The sequence below is a fragment of the Borostomias antarcticus genome (genome assembly GCF_949987555.1).
Source record: "Borostomias antarcticus genome assembly, chromosome: 22".
Classification (NCBI taxonomy): Eukaryota; Metazoa; Chordata; class Actinopteri; order Stomiiformes; family Stomiidae; genus Borostomias; species Borostomias antarcticus.
Window position 1 is genome coordinate 2,368,980 of NC_140255.1, and position 17,606 is coordinate 2,386,585.

Here is a 17,606-nt window from a genome sequence, read left to right on the forward strand (position 1 = left end):
ACACAATCCAGTCCAAAATAGCCTATTAATTCTCTATACAAAATTACACTGGCCTCTTCAAAACACATAGGCTATGTCTGTGGCTGTTTTATACTCAAAGTTGAGAAATAAGGATATGAAAACATGCGATAATGCTATGCAATAATAGCCTACTTTACTAATTGGAAAGTTACAGAACTATGATTGCTTTTACATAATATGATCAACAGGGGGCGATAGCTGCACGGCTTTGTGGAGGTGGACAGTTTTCACTCAGTTTTCACACAGTGTTACTAATGAAGGTCTTTCAAGGTTATGGTGCTCAGTGCAACACCAGTAGCAGTAGGCTAGTAGTAGTAGTCATGCTTTATTGATCCCCAGGGGGAAATTGCACTGTTACAGTGTCAAAAGACAACAAAGTAACACAGACTAGAAAACAAATGTACAATAATATTATACACTACAGAAATACAAATGTACAAGAGTATAGCTGTATGTTCCTTAGCATGCATGCCTACATTGTGCAAACATGTCTAGGGTGTGCAAGTGTTGGTAAAAAGTAAATGTGTGTGTCCTGTCTAGGGAGCTCCAGTTCCATTAATGGGACCCTAGCGACATAATACCCTTCTAAACAACATCCACAATTCTAATGAATTAGGCAAACTGTAGTTCTTGCTTGATTTTGCCTGCAGATGAGAACATGTTTTTGGTGTTCTTGTTGTGTGCAATAGGCTACAATAATAATAGTAACAATAATAAACTGATAAACATGAACTATGAAAAGGAACAATTTTCCTCACTCATTTGAATTAATTTTCATAAAAATGTGAATTTGTGAACATCTTAAAAATGTGAATTTGTGAACTGACATGTTAATCAACAAATGAGAATCATTTTCTTGCCCTTGTGAGTTGTGGGTGTAGGCTACAGCCATTCACCATCTGACCAACACAATATCACAGTTTTCCATGTGATATTTGGCATAACATCTGAAGCTTTCCTACTCACAAAATGGACAATGATAATGCCTTCAAACCCCACCCTGTGTGTTGTAAATGTAAATGGTTTCGTGCCATTCTCAGGGCTTGCTCTAGTGTACCCAGATGCTATGCAGAAACACAAAAGGCCATTCATTCATTTCTCTCCCAGCTAATGGCTGCTGTGTGTGCAGTCAGCCCTCGAGCCTGGAGCAGGGGTGGGTGGGAATGGAATCACCGTGCCAATAGACCTTGATGGATCTGCCCCTAGGCGACTCTACTTGGATCTTAGGCCATTCCTATTGACAGCTGAATCATTTTCAACCAGAATTGAAAGGCCAGGGGATTCATTGATAAGCCCTTATGGATTTGTCAGTCAGAGACACGAAAACAGAATTCTACACCAGGAAACTATTCAAAATTCTGGAGCGCCTATATACAGTACAAAAGCAAACAAAGACTCACAATTTGGTCTTTACGTAACAACTGGCATTGGGGCACAGTGAATAATGAAACATCAAGGTGATAAAAACGCTTGGGTGAAAAGAGAGAGGATTGTGCCTGCAGTGAGGCAATGCATCAACATAGGGACAGATGAACAGGATGTGTTTCCCTGTCTGGTCTGGTCTGGTCTGGTCTGGTCTGGTCTGGTCTGGTCTGGTCTGGTCTGGTCTGGTCTGGTCTGGTCTGGTCTGGCCTTGTCTGGTCTGGTCTGGTCTGGGTGGTCTGGTCTGGTCTGGTCTGGTCTGGTCTGGCCTTGTCTAGTCTGGTCTGGTCTGGTCTGGTCTGGTCTGGTCTGGCCTGGTCTGGTCTGGTCTGGTCTGGTCTGGTCTGGTCTGGTCCGGTCCGGTCCGGTCCGGTCCGGTCTGGTCTGGTCTGGTCTGGCCTGGTCTGGTCTGGTCTGGTCTGGTCTGGTCTGGGTCTGGTCTGGTCTGGTCTGGTCTGGTCTGGTCTGGTCTGGTCTGGGTCTGGGTCTGGTCTGGTCTGGGTGGTCTGGTCTGGTCTGGTCTGGTCTGGTCTGGTCTGGTCTTGTCTGGTCTGGTCTGGTCTGGGTGGTCTGGTCTGTTCTGGTCTGGTCTGGTCTGGTCCTGGTCTGGGTCTGGTCTGGTCTGGGTGGTCTGGTCTGTTCTGGTCTGGTCTGGTCCTGGTCTGGTCTGGTCTGGTCTGGTCTGGTCTGGTCTGGTCTGGTCTGGTCTGGTCTGGTCTGGCCTTGTCTGGTCTGGTCTGGTCTGGGTGGTCTGGTCTGGTCTGGTCTGGTCTGGTCAGGTCAGGTCTGGTCTGGTCTGGTCTGGTCTGGTCTGGTCCGGTCCGGTCCGGTCCGGTCCGGACCGGTCCGGCCTGGTCTGGTCTGGTCTGTGTCTGGTCTGGTCTGGTCTGGTCCTGGTCTGGTCTGGTCTGGTCTGGTCTAGTCTAGTCTAGTCTGGTCTGGTCTGGTCTGGTCTGGTCTAGTCTGGTCTGGTCTGGTCTGGTCTGGTCTGGTCTGGTCTGGTCTAGTCTAGTCTAGTCTAGTCTAGTCTAGTCTAGTCTGGTCTGGTCTGGTCTGGTCTGGTCTGGGTGGTCTGGTCTGGTCTGGTCTGGTCTGGTCTGGTCTGGTGTGGTCTAGTCTGGTCTGGTCTGGTCTGGTCTGGTCTGGTCTGGTCCGGTCCGGTCCGGTCTGGTCTGGTCTGGCAGCCCAACAGAGGGGCGTCCCTCTTCATGCTCTAACTGGAGGCTATAATCACCGCTCTTCAGTGGAAAAGCTCCTAGGGCTGTCTCACATTGTATCTATATGAACCCAAAACCCAAAAGTGCTGACACCAATAGATGTTTTGAATAGTGTTAATGCTATCTATTCATTGTACTGTCTCCTTGGCTCAGGCCACCACTCGCATTTAACTAGATATGACATCTGCTGTACAAAGTTTGGTATTTTTCCTGCTTTTTAGGAAATTGGCTGCGAATGCACAATATATCTCTAACAGTGGGTATGACTGTCAATTCAAAATGTGGGTTGATTTTTGGGTAGGATGTTTTGGGTTCATGGTGCTTTGAAGCCTCTAATAGGATGTTTTGCTGTCACTGTAAATATAATTGGCATCATTGGCATAGGCTGCAATGTGAGACTATTATGTGGCCTAGAAACAAAGTCATAGTATCAAATGTCTGCATCACTGTCTTAAAGCTCCACTATTATGAAAACGTTTTCAGTACTTGTGCACATACATTTGGGTCTCTGATGGGCCTACTAACACACAAACTGGCAAATAAGAAGACAGTTTTTTTGTGGGCAGCCAAATTTAGAAGACATGTGATTCAAAAAGCCATTGAGATTTGCTTCCTGTTCTGATGTCATAGCAGCACTCTTTACAATTATACCAACCCCCATCTGACAAAAAAAATTTAACTAAGCATTCAGAAATATCCTGCTGCATTTGCATTTGTTTGAACTAGTCTGTAGCCATTTGCTTTGCATTTTAAATCTGGTCTAAGGTTGGTCTAAGGCATGGTTGGAAAGCCTGGTGAAGTGAGCCTGGTGACATGATGGCAGTCTCTCTCTAGGTCATCCTTGAACAAGCCTTCCATCGGCGCTTCCAGGATCCTCACCATCTTCCATACATCTGGCTCGCTCACCTGTACTTTCCGCATCTTTCTTGAGTACGTCCACGTATGTTAGTGTGGGATCCCCTCGTGATTGATGCCTGTATGTTGGCTCCCACAGCAGCAGTTTGAGGGCTGGCAGCTCCTGGTGTCTCTGGCAGTGACCTGCCATCCTCATTCTCCTGGCTGTTATTTTCTCATTCACCCTTGGTGACCCCCCATACAGATGCTTGTTGGTAGCATGCTCGCTCCTGTTGATGTTAAGTACTAAATGCAGTTCTGGTGTAGCAACCATCTAGGGACTTCTGCAGGATGGGCTTCAGGGTTTAGCATTCACAGTCATAGGAGAATGGACTCTACCGTCGCATAGAAGAAGCTAAGTTTGATTCGTCGGGAGAGGTTGGAATTCCACACACTGGCCAAGCTGTTCAGGGCCTTTCACGCAAGGGCCTTCCTCACTTTAAGGTCTTGCTCGGACAAGTGGAACCATGAGCCCAGGTATTTGAAGTCATTGACTTCCCTCTGAACAATGCCTCCGGTTGTTGTTAGCGGTGGATGGATAGAGGGAGGATATTGTAGGTAATTACCTCGGTTTTCTTGGCATTACAAAAGAAGGCCAACCTTGGCCCACTCTGTCTCCACTCTGCACAGGAGCTCCTATGCTTGCTCTACATGGTCAGTCAACAAGGCGAATATTGGCCAATACTATATTAACTTGTAATAGGTTACCTTTAAATTGAAGTTGAATGAAATAATTTTATTTACTGCTAAACTGTACAAGATCATAGCCTACATGATTAAATATCCCATTTGTCATAGCTATTGTCAATCAACAGGAACATGTTGTAGATATATGTGTATGTTACCTTTTTATCTGATCCAGTACAGTGTGCATGCAATAATAAAACTATGGCTTAAGCCTTAATGACATTGGTGAACCTACTCCTTTTGCTATTGGCTATAGCAATGCCCCTCAGAACAGGAGGCACAACAAATGTGTGTTAACTGAATGAAAACTAGTTATTATATTACTTAAGTCATTTACATATAAGTTTGCATGTGAAGGTGTACAAGTAGTTAGAATAGAGAACAGGTTTGAATGAAGTTATTATGCTTAAGATAAAAGACAAAATTATTTAACTTCTTATGGTAATAATTGAGGTAATTGCAGAGTAACTGGTGCAGCAAAAGGTTCAAAAGAAAGCTGGTAGAGACATCTCTGACTATCTATTGGTTAGCGTATCATTTGTAAACCACTTTGACAGACATTTGTGTTTGTTTGACATTTTCCTGTATGATTAATTCCATGTGTTTTAATCACTGGAATTCAGAATCAAGAGAATCAATAACTAAATCCATCTTCTCCCTTGGAAGATGTTGACAACATTGGGCTGCTGGAGCACACCATGTCTTTACTATTCAATGTACTGTCTATTAAATAGTACCTATGAATAAGTACCTATCTTAGAAAAGAGTTAGTGTTATGGTATAATCTATTCCTTTCCCTCTAGTACTAGATTTTACCCAGTCCCAAAAAATGAAGAAAGTAAATAATATGGACAGACTTCAAATTTCTTTCGACCACAACTGTCAGCTATATATCCAAATATAGAAAAATAGAAATGTTCCCAATCACATTGACACAATACATCCTCCTAATTTCTCAGGCAGGCTGTGTTGCTGTCTATGGAATCTCATTCTTGCCCCAGTATCTCATTATTTTGCCCCAGTACATGTATATTCCACTGTGCTTCAGCTGAAATAACAGGCGAGGACTGATGCTTGGCCGTCTAAAGAGCCAGGAGTGAGTCCTTTTCCAGGAGGTCTGGTGTGACTGCTGAAAGAGAACCCAAACTGAAATGTCACTGCCTCGTACAGTGCTTCCCTATGGTGCCACCCTGTATAATAGCACATTTTTTAAAATAGAGTGACATTTGACGCCATGTGAATGTGCCTGGGCTGTCAGGATTGACGGAGAGTACAGTGAAAGCCAGTTGTAAAAGGTCAAACTCTGATAATGAGAAAAACGTCATCTTTCAATGTCTATATACACTTTTTAGGCACCATTCTAATTGGGAATTGCCTTAAAAGAGTATTTATTATTGTCATGCGCCAGACTAAAATGTTATTCACTAATTGCATGGCTTGTTTTGAACCAACTGTCTAGTCTGCCCTCTACAAACAAGAACCCATAAGTCCCATTTATTATCCTACAATAATTTGTCATAATTATCACACCACTCACAAAGGTGGTGAATGGCTTGTTACTGGCTGTTGACTCACTTCTGTTATTTTATTGCTGGACCTAAGCACTGCTTTCAATACAGTGGACCACTGTTTACTGCTGGATAGGCTTAGGAACATGTATAGTATCTCAGGTCAGGTGTTTCAGTGGTTGAAATCTTGTCCGAACAACAATCTCAACATGTCCAACATAACAATGGGCCTCATTCACCAACGAAGTAAAGAAGTTCTTAAGAAGCATTTCTTCTTAAACTGTACTTATGCCGTTTCTAAGAAAATTGTGGCATTCACCAATGGTTTCTCATCTGGGATTTGTTCTCAGCTAAGAACAGAATATACGAACACTGTACGGCTGTAGCTCAGTTGGTAGAGCGGGTCGTTCAATGATTGAAGGGTTAGTGGTTTGAATCCCAGCTCTGACTGTCCACATGTCGAAGTGTCCTTGAGCAAGACACCTAACCCCAAAAAATTGCTCCCAATGAGCAGGTTAGCAACTTGCATGGCAGCTACCGCCATTGGTGTGTGAATGGGTGAATGAGAGGCCATTGAAAATGCTTTGAGTGCCGCTAAGGTGGAAAAGCGCTATATAAGTGTAGTCCATTTGTATTTCATTTTGGCACAAATCACCCCCATATATATGTGCCAAAATTAAATACAATACGCACATTGAAATACAATACACGATATTGAAATACAATACACATGTCATAATAAATACAATTCAATTCCGGCCAGAATATTTGTGCCAAAATAAAAACAATACAACCGTATTGTATTTCGAGAGGTGTGCAAAACCTCATGTCAAAAAAGCAATAGCAATACGCTGTGTATTGTATTTCGAGCGAGCAGCGTGCCCACCGTTGTCCGAGTTCGACCAGCGCGTTGGTGCCATAAGGCACCAGGCCCACCTCCAGTAGCCTGCATATCTCTCCTCAAGATAAACATTCACGATTCCTTTATTTGTCACATGCAGCCTAATGTCCAGTCACAGTGAAATGTTGCTGCCGGCTCCAAGGTTATGGTCATTACAGACAAACTCCAATGCTCAATTTACAAATGACACAATAAGGACCATTTCTATATCTAGACAAGTACTGTAGGGTACCTCTTTTGTCAACTGCTAGCTGTGTAGGCTATTTAATAGCCTACGTTTTTGTAGACTGTAGCCTATTGTATGTTGTATTCTATCACGTTGACTTTTGCACTGTTCTGCCTCGCTATGTTTATGCACCAATGCAAATTCCTCATAGTAGGAGGCCTACTTGGCTGAATTAAAATCAGATTTTGATTGCCCACGCTGGTTTCGACATGCTGTTCTCTGACTTGCTAACACACCTGACACAACCTCACCTAAACCATTATGCTATCAAAAAGCTGCCGAGTCAAGGGCACGGATGACCAGTAGAGAAGTGACATCTGCACACGACCCTAGTTGCATATCCTTATATGGGTCTGGCGAGGGGTTTACCTATGCTAATTCATGTGAGCGGCCACGAGCTTTGAACTTGAGAAACCATGAGATTCTCCATTAAGAGAAGGCAGGTGAGAACTCTCCCAGCGGTTTACGAACACGTCGTGAATCAGACAGGAGCTTTTCTTAGAAACGTTCTTAGGAAGAAATTTAAGAACAGAACTTAAAGGCCATACGAGGAGTTTCGGGAAGCGGAAGTGTTTTCCGCCCAAAAAGACCACATTTCCCATGAGCCTCCCCGTGCACTGTCGTAAACCTTAGCTACCTGAGCCGGGTGTTTTGAAGACGGAACGATCGCCACCAACGAGGTAATTACATAGGTCTTACTAATAACGTTACTTTTGACAATATATAACGGTCATATTTAAATTATTCTCTGTCTTGTCCGCGCCGTAGGCTACTGCAGTAAATCGTTTCGTCATTCCAAGGAAGTCAGGTATGGGGGTCCGTTCTGGGCCCTCTGCTGTTTTCACGGCACCTGACACTATTGGGCCAGATCATGGGTTCTTTTGGGCTTGCTTTTCATTGTTATGCCGATGACCTACAATTGTAAGCGGCTATTACATCAGGAAATGATTCAGATGTAGCTAGGCTTAAGGCCTGCCTGGCTGCTGTGAAGATCTGGCTGTCAGCTAACTTCCTGCTGTTAAACTCAGCCAAGACTGAGTTGATGGTAATCGGTCCAGCAAGACTGAACCATCTGAATGATCCACCTGTCATTCAGTGCAGGTGTAGCAAGGACAAAAATCACTTTCTCCAGTTCACTATTACTAAGTATTATTTTTAACCATAATGGTTGATTTCTTGATAGAGTGAGTTATTTATCCAAAATCCTGCGTTTTATTTTGTTATTCTACATTCCTACTTTTATTTTGAAATGAACGCTTCTTTTGCCATCTCGCCGCAATGTAATCCCGGCCTCGCGTAGTTTTGGTCAGTGCTGTTCTGATCATGGAGGAGGTGAGTCACGTTGTGTGCTGCGGTTAGAGATGAGTGAAGTTCGAATGATTGTTGAATGATGTATCTGTATGGAGAGGATGTGAGGGGCCATTGGGGTTTTATTTTGCTGGTGAGACGTATTGGATGCAATGTTTTTGTTGTTTTGGCCGAGTTTGACTGAGTTCGCATGTTGAAAGTCGTTGCTAGCTAGCTAAATCTGGCGCTCTTTTCCTACTGCACGTAGGTCTGTTTGAGTGTGACAGCGTTGTGAGTGACGCCCAGCTGTCTTGTATGCTGCCACATTACAGATGCAGAGACCTGAATAAAAAGAGAAAAGTCAAGCAGTGACCAGTGTCCTGTTTAGCGCACCAGAACACAGCGCTGCCGGTTCATTCCGGCTACACAGGTACAGAGTTAAAACTCTTGTATTTGATTCCCATATCAAGGAGGTGACAAAAATAGCCTTCTTTCATCTCAGGAGAATCGCCAAGATTAGATCACTCTTGTCATTTGAAGATGCTGAGATTCTTATTCATTCAATGTGACGTCCCAATTGGATTATTGTAATGCCCTTCTGTCGGGGTTGCCTTAAAAGTGTTTTCATGGCGTAAAATTAGGCAGGAAAAAATCGCAAATCTTCCATCATGTGACCCTACACGGCTTCTCGTGCTTCCCGACGTTCAAAATCGGGCCCGACGCTGGACACTTTGTCTGCGACAAAAATCGGCCCAAAATCGGCCTGAATTTGTGTAGTCCGCACAGGCCCAGAAGGAGCTGTTCACTGGCTACATCTCAAAGATCACCCTGCATGGGTTCTCTTTAGAATCAGCCATATGTCCGACTCCTTGTGACATTTATTGGACAATTTATATATGCTTGCTTAATCAGCACAACGTGAGCAGATTCTTGAAAACACCAGCGGCTGCATCCAAGACACAACACACAGCCATGTGACCCCCCTCGGCCATTCCACATCAAGGCAGGCTTCAGTTATCTGATCTGCATGATCTCATGCCATCCAGGTATCCAAGTATCTTTATACTGTATATAGTGATGGCTTTTGGTTCATACAGACTTTTATTGTATCTAAATATTGGACAAGCTCAACAGCATGTGCTGTATGGTGTGGGTAGTATGAAGGAAATGTCATGTGCTGTCAGTGTAGGCCCATATGGGAGACTGAGGGAGGAGAGAGAAACTTGAATGCGCGAGAGAGAGAGAGAGAGAGAGACACAGCGAGGAAGAGAGACAGAAACAGAAAGCTTAGCTGTGCTACTCAACCAACACGCCACCATGATTTCCTCTCTCCTCATGGGAACTTGATGTTAATCAACGGGACACATCGTTTAGCCACGGACCTCCTCTAACATGGGCTGTGTCGTCCACACCACCACTGGACAAGTCGTACACACAGACAGAGGTCCACCTTAATCATGTGCATGGGGGGGATTATGTTAGAATATTATGTAGTGATTAACATTACAACACTACATTGTGATTTTCATCATGGTGCTTCGAAGACCTATTGTGAAAGACGTGAATAACTCATGGTCTCTGTCAATGTACTTACACACAGTGAGAAATGTTTGGTTTGTTCTTCAAAAGCTTCGCTCTCTCAAGTTTGGCCTTGATGTGCTGCGCTGTAGCTGACCTCAGCCCAGGTGAAGAATGAAATACTCCCGCACACACTTTTTCTCTGCTTTTAATCTGCCAACGTTTCGGTTAGACCTTCAACAGGACAGATTTTTTTCAGCCCAGAAACACAGTAATTGGCACATTCAGGTAATCACAGCCTGTTGATAATTTGTTGCTATGCATGTAAAATCGCAGAGACTCAAGGCCTGGGTCCATAACTGTGTTCCAATCATCTATATTCCAAAGAATAGATTCTGTTTGATGTGGAAAGCAGCACAGGTGGAACACACTGGATTGTGTGGAACAGGGTGAATTTTAACAAGCATGACAAACCTGTTCTCATTTTCACATCATTACCGCTTCCCTTTATTTATGGAACATTGAGTCAAGAGGTTTTTGAAAATCGGTTCATTTTGAGAAGGACATTTGACTTTGAGGGGTCCGCTCAGCTGCTCTTTTACCTCTGAGAGATGACTAGCCCTATCAATAATTCATTAGCGGAGATGAGATATGTTAGTGGGCTGGAGTAGGATGGATGTAACGAGCCACAGGTCTCGGGGCCCCCACCTTTCTGACCCCATGCCACAGGGGAGTGGAGGTGGAGGTGTGTATGTGTGTGTGTGTGTGTGGGTGTGTGTGTGGGGACATTTCAGGTGTAATCATGTTTCGTTAGCCAGACTGGCTTGCACACCTTGGCCACTCTTTGTAGTGGGGTTGCTACGCAACCGGATTGTTATGGTTGTAACAATGAATATGTTCTCATTCAACACTGAAAAACTATTCTTCACAGCACACTGTTTAAGAGGAAGTGAAAATGACAGTGTACGTGAAAGAAAAATCATGTGCATTTGTGATGTTCGTAGAATATTTATATAAAGTGTTATGTCCCTCTAAGTATTTGTATGGCAGGGCAGTAATGAATCATTGTTTATAACTTAAAAATCTAGTCTTATTCTAGGTCAGATAATTCAATCTTTATAAACTCTACCTACCACAAAAGCAAAGAACACCTATAGCTAAACCTATAGCTAAATCTGATCAGTCCAAATATTATCCACTCACCTCTTATATCAACTGCTTGTATCAAACTCGATGATCTTTCTCAAGGACTCTGCCTATCTCCTACAGGCTACAGAAAGCTCACAAACAGAGTTAAAGGTGAATTTCAGGACACAATATTAAAGGTCAATGTTATTGTTCGGGCCGGGTCCGCCCCGGCTCGCCCCCTGCTCCCGGTCTGGACCTTCGCCCCTGCCCCAGACCCCTGGTTCGCCCTGCTCACCCCTGCCCCGGACTCCTGGTCCACTCTACTCGCTCCCAGTCCGGACCCCTGGTTCGCCCTGCACACCCCCTGTTCTAGGCCTGGATTCCTGACCCTGAGCTCCTGGACCCCCTGGACCCTCCTGGACCCTGAGCACCTCCCCTCCCAGTGACTGCCCCTGCACTACCCCCAGAGACTTTTGTACACGTTGGTCACATGGTCACTAGGTTTTGTTCGGCCTCCTTGTGTGTTTGGTCTTGTGTTCGTTGTCTTGTCTTCTATGTTGGTTTGTGTCCTCCCAGCCCCAGCTCTAGACACCTGTCCCTCACTAGTCCCACACTATAGTCCAGGCATTTTATGAGACAAAAGGGGTCAATATGGAAAAAATTGCTACAGAAATTATTTCAACTGTTTTAGTCTCGTATACATGTTCTTTATAACAGTAGTAGTAGTAGTAGTCCCCCAAAATCCCAGTGGTGGAAAGTAATGAAAAATGCTGATAAAGGTATGTGACAAATATCACAATTTCCAATTTTCGCCTATGTAAAAAAATTATTTATGCATGTTTTCTTATCTGATGTCCACACAAAAGGTTCAACATTGTCCTCAATCAACCAGAAACTATATAGGATGCATCACAGTGCATATACAGAAATATATTTTTAATGCTATTGGCATTTGGTGAAGAGAAAAGGGGTGAATCTCATACATATTGCAACAGAAAATCCGACGTGTATTAATCAAATAGCTCAAACTCAAACTGCTTAGAACCCTGGAGAACAGTCTACAGCCCTGTAGAGAACAGTAGAACCCTGGAGAGGACAGTCTACAACCCCGGAGAACAGTCTACAGCCCTGTAGAGAACAGTAGAACCCTGGAGAACAGTCTACAGCCCTGTAGAGAACAGTAGAACCCTGGAGAACAGTCTACAGCCCTGTAGAGAACAGTAGAACCCTGGAGAACAGTCTACAGCCCTGTAGAAAACAGTAGAACCCTGGAGAGGACAGTCTAAGACGTAGAACCGTCCATAGCAGAGCAGCCAGGTGCTAGAGGGTCCACTTCAGATACCTGTGGGAGAAAATCAAATCAAATGCGCGCGCGCGCGCCCGCACACACACACACACACACACACACACACACACACACAAACACACACACACACACTTTAGAAGATTTTTAACTGATCTAGTCAAAAAGGATTTGCCAAGATTCGCTCAAAGAGGTTAAGTCTGGTTTATTGAGAAAACATACGAGCGCAAGGACTTCAGGACAACGCACATGAGTGGTTCATCCAACAGAAGTGCCGCAGTCTGGTCTTGCGCGGCCTTATATTCAAAGCAACACAGGTATGACGCTTCCAGGGATGTGATTGGCTAACCCATTGTACACGTCATATTAAATGGCAGGCATCATCAACAGTGGTCGAGAATACAGACACGTGACATGAGAAAAGGCGGTAATTCTTGCAGGGACAATTGGACAAAGGATGGTTATTCTGGAGCAGACAACGTCTAGGTGTGTTGACCTCCTGGAGGTCATCCTGTCATAATTTAGATTAGCACAGCTATGTGAAAGGTTGAGGGAGGTGGTGAGGTGGTGAAACTACAATTTCTATGACAACACACACACACACACACACACACACACACACACACACACACACGATTAGAGGGTCCACTTCAGGAGAGAAGAGTACATGAGCAGGATGATAATAATAATAATAATAATAATAACAATAATAATAACTTGCATTCATCATCATCTTCATCACATGCCGCCTGATGTGAATTTGCACACCCTGATCCTTTACAGCTGCTACATGCAACAGAACACTCAAGGCCATGTTTCTTGCATGTGCACTCAGGCTGCTGCAGTCTGTCTTGCAGGTGCATCTGATGATCTTAAGAAGTTCTTGTGGAGCTGGTGGTAAGTCCGTCTGGACAGGGACAAGCCTCCCATCATTCTCTTTCCACCCCCATTCTTGTGGCAGGAGTTCATCTACAGGTCCCTTCCACTGTTGCACCTGGTAGTAAACACGGAGACTCTGGTACTTTGCTGCTGCTGACGTTGGTGGTAGACTCTGTGGCTGTACATGAGAAGTGCTGGTAGCCACCTTCTCACAAAAGCGCTTGTATCTGGGGAGGGACTGTCAAGTCCCTCCCCCAGGCTTCCCATTGTACAAGTACAGCCAATCATTCTCTCCTGCTGACACAATCTCTGCTCTAGAAGCTGACGGTGAGTCAAATGTGTTCTGTTGCATGTAGCAGCTGTAACGGATCAGGGTGTGCAAATTCACATCAGGTGGCATGTGATGATGAAGATGATGATGAATGCAAGTTATTATTATTGTTATTATTATTATTATTATTATTATTATTATTATTATCATCCTGCTCATGTACTCTTCTCTCCTGAAGTGGACCCTCTAATCGTGTGTGTGTGTGTGTGTGCGCGCGCACACGCCTGTGTGATTTTCTCCCACAGGTATCTGAAGTGGACCCTCTAGCACCTGGCTGCTCTGCTATGGACGGTTCTACGTCTCAGACTGTCCTCTCCAGGGTTCTACTGTTCTCTACAGGGCTGTAGACTGTTCTCCAGGGTTCTACTGTTCTCTACAGGGCTGTAGACTGTTCTCCAGGGTTCTACTGTTCTCTACAGGGCTGTAGACTGTTCTCCAGGGTTCTACTGTTCTCTACAGGGCTGTAGACTGTTCTCCAGGGTTCTACTGTTCTCTACAGGGCTGTAGACTGTTCTCCAGGGTTGTAGACTGTCCTCTCCAGGGTTCTACTGTTCTCTACAGGGCTGTAGACTGTTCTCCAGGGTTCCAAGCAGTTTGAGTTTGAGCTATTCGATTAATACACGTCAGATTTTCTGTTGCAATATGTATGAGATTCACCCCTTTTCTCTTCACCAAATGCCAATAGCATTAAAAATATATTTCTGTATATGCACTGTGATGCATCCTATATAGTTTCTGGTTGATTGGGGACAGTGTTGAACCTTTTGTGTGGACATCAGATAAGAAAACATGCATAAATCATTTTTTTTACTTTTTCTTTTTTACTTGTGTCCTAGTTCCTCTGTCCTTGTGTTGGTGTCTTGTTGGGATCCCTCCTTGTCCTTGGCCGTGTCCGAATTGCATACTACTTGCTATATAGTAGGCGAGATGCAGCATGCTGCATCAAAACTGTGCATACTGTATTTCGCCTACTATATAGTAGGTACTATATAGTAGGCGAAATCGGCGAAAAAATGGGCGTAAATGTAGCATAGTCCAGAGCATACTGTTCCGGAAGTCGAGAGGTGATACGTCACTGGGCTGTGAGAAAAATAAAAAAAGATGGCGAACGAAGAGATCTCCGGGACCGCAGCGGGAGTTTTCAAATGTAAGTATTGACTTAATTTGTCGATGGAAAAATTATTTTTCCGGACAGATATCTTAGTTATAACGACACAGAGCTACAAATGCAGTTTTGTGTATATAGGTGGGGTAGAAATGACATTTCGAAAAAGAACGTCATGATAGCTAGCTGCTTGCATTGATCTCTGGTGGACGTTACGTTAGCTAGCTAGCCCAGCTAACGTTAATAGGCTACTAACGTTACAGGTGTTCAGACGGCTCTTGCTCAAAACGTATTAATGTCATAGCTTAAATGTTATTATAGCTAGAATCAAGACAAACAGAGTAACATTTCCATGTAATATGACCATGATTGCTTAAGAAATGTATAAGAAATGTCGAAATTGTGATGAGTTGTTAAATGGCTTACCTAAGCCACCGAGCCTAACGTTACTTGAAGTTGTTTAAACAATTGTCTGTTCATTCCGTGATTTAAACGAGTTCAACTGTTCATATATCAATATATTAGTATTCATTGTCCCATAATACTTCTGGATGTATTACAGGGACCAACGACCACACCAGGGACGATGATCCTCTGGAGGACGGCTGCATGGGTGGCCCCCATCGCCTCTTCCAAGACCCCGTACCACTTCCACGAAGCGGCTGTGGCCTCCCCTCCCTCTGTGCTGACCCCAGTTCTGGGGCTCTTTAGGTCCTATGAGGTTAGATAACAGTTTTCTAGTGTCATACAAACTGTGAGTCCCTATCAATATATTTGCTATCATGTAGCCTGTAGATCAAAATCACCTTGTACATGGCTACAAGGTTCTCTGTGTGCTTTATCCAGGCTGTCTCCGTCGTCCCCTGCAGCCCAGCTTCTAAGATGTAGGTCCTACATAAATCAATATTCAAAGTAAACAGACCGCTGGATTGCTTCTGAACAACAATGCATACGTTAGTTAACTTCAAGCCTTTCAGCGTGGTTTCTCTTCCCCGTAAACAGAGAAGAGTTGGCCGTCCTCCAGAGGGAGGACCGGCTGATGTTGAATGGGGGAGAGAGAAGGCAGAGATGAAGGCTGAGTGGAGGGAGGAAAGGGGGTTGTTTAAGGAGAGGGAGGACCGGCTGATGTTGCTTCTAGAAGCCTCAGTCAAAAAAAAAAGTTTTATCTTGTTCCATTATTGTTTTTGTTATTTTTTATTAAATGTATTTTCTTGAATTAAATTGGTGTTTGTGTGTCATTCCTTGTAATGTATTCCCAGTCAAAGAACAAATGTCACTATACCTAAAACCAGGCATTAGAGTAAAAGAACATTCCTAATGGACATTGTAGTTTGCAATTAGGCATAAAAGACGGAACACACATGTTGGTTCACAATGCTTCATTGGAATTATTCAGAGACGGTTATGAAAGCATCACTGTTTAATGTGTCTGACTAACGACTACTTGATAAGGGAGTTACATGTCCAAAGCGCTCTGCGTGTTGTGTTAAGACCTTCCAAGTTACTGTACATGACCTGTACACATATCAAGACAATGTGTCTGATGTGTAGATATTACACTTTGTTGAAATGTTAATACATCAAGAAGTAACCTTTACATGTATAATGGAAGAAACACAACCATAAACATTTCTTGGATATTTTTATTACACAATGGTCTTCAAATATACTTTTGACTTGTTTATATTTGGTCAGATCATTAGCTTTCCTTGCAAAAGGTACTGACAGGAGAACGCTGATCTGTTGTCTCCCCCTAAAATACTTAAACTGATTACTATGTACAGTGTTACACATAAATTTAAATACAAATACATTTAAACAAATGCCTCAAGGCTGCCTATAACCAACTGATCGGTGTTTAAAGCCTCAAGGCTGTCTATAAGGAACAAGGCAAAGCACACTCATGAACTGATAGACTGACTACTTATGGCAGGATGGGGGTAGTTGTGCTCACCAAGAGCTGGGATCCAGGCAGCTTGTGCTGGTGCTGATGCTGCCGCTGCGAGACACTTTCTGAGGCCATCTCCAGGGTTGGGATGATCTGCAGCAGCAGGACCATGGCCACCATCAAGGTCTTCAACCTTTAAATGGTTAAATGCAATTAGGCCTACTGTAAGTCGCTTAGCAGACACACAAAAGTGTCTGCTAAATAAATGACTAAGGTAATGCTGGACAAAAGTGTCTGCTAAATGACTGATGTAATGTTACCTCCAAAGACTAGCACCTGTGTGTGAATGACAAGACCATTGTAAAGGGTGAGTACTGAGAAAAGCTCTAAATGCAATTAATATTATTATTGTTATTGCTATTATTAGCACCTCCATGGTCTTGCCCCATCCTCCTGACCATCACCAAGGTTCCTCTGTGTCGATTTTGACAATCTGAAGTCCCTCCTTGTGTCCAGCCGTCAAAATAGGTCCTCAGCAGGGACGTGGAGGTTGACTTGGTGAGGACCTCTGTCTTCCATGTGAGCCTACAGGGGGGATATTATTAGGGCAAACTTTAACTCATTTGTGCGTATGGCATATACTTGTCTTTACAATATGATAATAGATAGATGTCATTATCTGTAGAGCTAAAATGTAACATTACAAAGCAGGCGTGTAGTGATGAGTAAACCCAGGTAAACTCAGTTTACCCACCTCTTTAAAATGAGTTGAGTTTTATTGTTTTGCTTACCTGCCTCTCAGAATCTATTTAATATAACATCCCTGGAACAAATGTAACAGTATAGCTAGCCCCAAGCCAGCACATGCGGGGCGATCAACTAACCTAGCTAACTAGCGTAGCTAGCAAGCTAACGTTCAATATTTACCTCAACTACAAGCATGTGGAGAAGATCTCATGACGGCTCTTCTCCTTGCAGCGTTAACACGTCTTCTCCTGGCGGCAGCAGCAGCCGCACATCCCATGCCAGGAAAAGGCTAAATTTTTGTGGATAATACACAACATGATCACAGAAAACACGGATAATTGTACCACAGCTTCGCGGGAGTAAACAGTATCGTATCCCGTCACTTCCGCTGGATGACTCGAGTAGCATGCTGTATTTTCTCGCATACTACACGCGTTTTGTGGAACAGTAGGTACTATATAGTATGCAGTATGCATACTATATAGTGCCTACTATGTAGCAGGTAGTATGCAATTCGGACACGGCCCTTGTCTGGGTGATTGTC

General features: G+C 43.8%; 1 long non-coding RNA gene across 1 annotated transcript; it reads right to left on the minus strand.

Annotated features, from left to right (window-relative positions):
• Positions 1–16,375: 16,375 nt before the first annotated feature.
• Positions 16,376–17,328, minus strand: LOC311323565. Its single transcript, XR_014630964.1, has 3 exons — positions 17,243–17,328; positions 16,746–16,900; positions 16,376–16,508 (listed from the first exon to the last, which is right to left on the minus strand). It is a non-coding gene; the product is annotated as an uncharacterized lncRNA (long non-coding RNA).
• Positions 17,329–17,606: the final 278 nt, after the last annotated feature.